We start from the raw sequence: 2890 nt of genomic DNA on the forward strand, positions 1-2890 counted from the left end.
TATTATCTTCAAATGTATAAGACTTAGTGAGAATCTCATTAAGGTTTTATTAATTTTGTAAAAATAACTCTTCTGTGAGCCGAAAATCGGGTGTATCTGGATGTTTGCTTTGTGAATTTTTGGCTGTTTTCATTTCAGAATAATAGGAAGTCACATTTTTTCAACACTTCTTTTGGGTTTTGTATGTAATTTAATGGAGGTATTAATTTTTCTATAATTATTTTTGAAAAGTCAAGTGTATTGTTTAGGTAACCATCATCATACATTATTACTGCAACAAGAAGATGTAATGCACGACGAAAAAGGATTTCCTCGAATAAGAAAAATGTAAAGACCTTGTATACAACGTAAAAGCTTATGTGAATGGGAAAATCATGAATATTATCACAAATTTTAGGAGAGAAGTAATGTGAAATCATTGGTGCCGTATGTCGACGGTCTCATTTTTTTTCCTTCAGTGGTACTAGTGACGGTAATATCAGATGCAGTTGTTAAAGATTGTCGCAGTTTGCACTTCGTGGAAGCTGTAGGTTAAGCTGAAAAGGTCCCTAGTTTGTTGATAATGTGTGGAGAGCGCCTTTGCGTTGCGTGAGGAGATGCGTGACAGTCACAAGTGTTGTGAACTGCGTGACAGTATCCACATCTTACGGAAATGAAAGGAAGGGTGAGCGTGGAACGTGATGCTAGGAGGTAGTTGATCAGTGGGGAGGACCCGTCTGACCCATGAATCACCAGCAATTCCTCTTGGTGGACTATATAGTGACAAAGATACCTTCCACTGCGAGGATTCGAAGCAAATACCTCTGCATTGAATACACCTGCAATATCATATGCTAATGTCTTCTGCTAAAAAAGAAAAAATTACCATCGTTTCTTGTTAATACACTTAATCCAACAAAAATAAATTACAATACTAGCTAGAAAAATTTTACACAAAACAGTAACAATAGTAATACGAATAATAATAACCCTGATGTCACATTTTAGTGTATCTGATGTGCAAGATTTTTTAAAGGTGTATAATATCATCTTTAAAATAAGAATTTTACATATTCTAGGGCGAATATTGTTAATATTGTACGATAAACATCTGTTTTGAGTATGTGCGTTTTCCTGGTGGTGGGAAACATAGCCCATCAGCACGATATTGCGGGAATGTTGTGCAGGAAATTACTAAACCGGGACAAGTAACGACGTGACATTCAATCTTAAAACGCATCACGTGAAAGTAATACAATAATACGTGTAGCTTAGACGTGAAGAGCAGTCAACGCAATAGAATTATGGCACTAGAACTGGTCCAACGTACGTGTCACACTGGTGTCGACGTTTACTTTAATGGAATGCGTAGAACGATTTTGACAGGAAAATCCAACGCATTGTGTCACGGTTTTCTTTGTCGTTATTTTGACGCGCACACGTGTTTCGCAGAATAAGTCCGACGATAAGACTCTGAAATACTCACCTGTCAGTATGACATGGTGTAAACCATTCTTCATTACTGGTATTTAATCACTAGCTGTTTCTCATTGGTTACTGGAAGAGGAAGAAATGGGCGGGTATCTCAACACGTAACAACTAACGTCACCTTTGATAAAATTCGTGGCTTATCAGAAGTAAATATGGATTTCGTAAGGTGGACAGATTTCTACAGTATTAAGATAAGCGACGTTCTAATTATTGACAGTATTAGTGCAAGCTCACGGTTAGAATGCATGATGTCATCGCAGAGATATATCTGAAACATTTCGCTTCCTTTAAAAACTCTCCGTTGGGAATAAGCGAGCTGTAAGGTGGCAATTATTTTGTTAGTTTGACAAACGCGAACGTTGCTGCCACACTAGTTCTGTCCAAAACACTCATGTAAAAGTCAGAGACGTCATCCGCCCACAGAAGTGCATGTTTTAGGGTATAATCGCAGTTGGTGCTGCGAGACAGAGAAGGCAGCTGGGATAGCCGATGTGGTCGCAAGATGTCGAGGCATCAGTTAAAAGACGAACAGCGATAACTGTTCTTTCGGAGATTGGAGACATGTCAGGCTTACGGGTGGCAAAATGGTTCATCCTTCTATTGTTCGCAAACTGTGGCAAGGAACTTTCAGATACGCATTTAAAGTATGATGTAGCAGGATACAGTGTGCAGAAAGCCTTATGAATGTACATCTGCACTATGCGATCAAAAGTATCCGAACACCCAGCTGAAAATGACTTACAAGTTCGTGGCGCCCTCCATCGGTAATGCTGGAATTCAATACGGTGTTGGCCCACCCCTAGCCTTGATGATAGCTTCCACTCTTGCAGGCAGACGTTCAGTCAGGTGCAGGAATGTTTCTTGGGGAATGGCAGCCCATTCCTTACGGAGTGCTGCACTGAGGAGAGGTATCGATGTCGGTCGGTGAGGCCTGGCACGAAGTCGGCGTTCCAAAACATGCCAAAGGTGTTCTCTAGGATTCAGGTCAGGACTCTGTGCAGGCCAGTCCATTACAGCGACGTTATTGTCGTGTAACTACACCGCCACAAGCCGTGCATTATTAACAAGTGCTCGATCGTGTTGAAAGATGCAATCGCCATCCCCGAATTACTTTTCAAAAGTTGGGCGCAAGAAGGTGCTTAAAATACCAGTGTAGGCCTGTGCTTTGATAGTGCCACGCAAAACAACAAGGGGTGCAAGCCCCCTCCACGAAAAGCACGACCACACCATAACACCACCGCCTCTGAATTTTACTGTTGGCACTACATTGCTGGCAGAGGACGTTCACCGGGCATTCGTCATACCCACACCCTGACATCGGATCACCGCATTGTGTACCGTGCTTCGTCACTCCACGTTTTTCCACTGTTCAATCGTCCAATGTTTACGCTCCTTACATCAAGCTAGGTGTCGTTTGGCA

The sequence above is a fragment of the Schistocerca serialis genome, chromosome 4, assembly GCF_023864345.2.
Source record: "Schistocerca serialis cubense isolate TAMUIC-IGC-003099 chromosome 4, iqSchSeri2.2, whole genome shotgun sequence".
Classification (NCBI taxonomy): Eukaryota; Metazoa; Arthropoda; class Insecta; order Orthoptera; family Acrididae; genus Schistocerca; species Schistocerca serialis.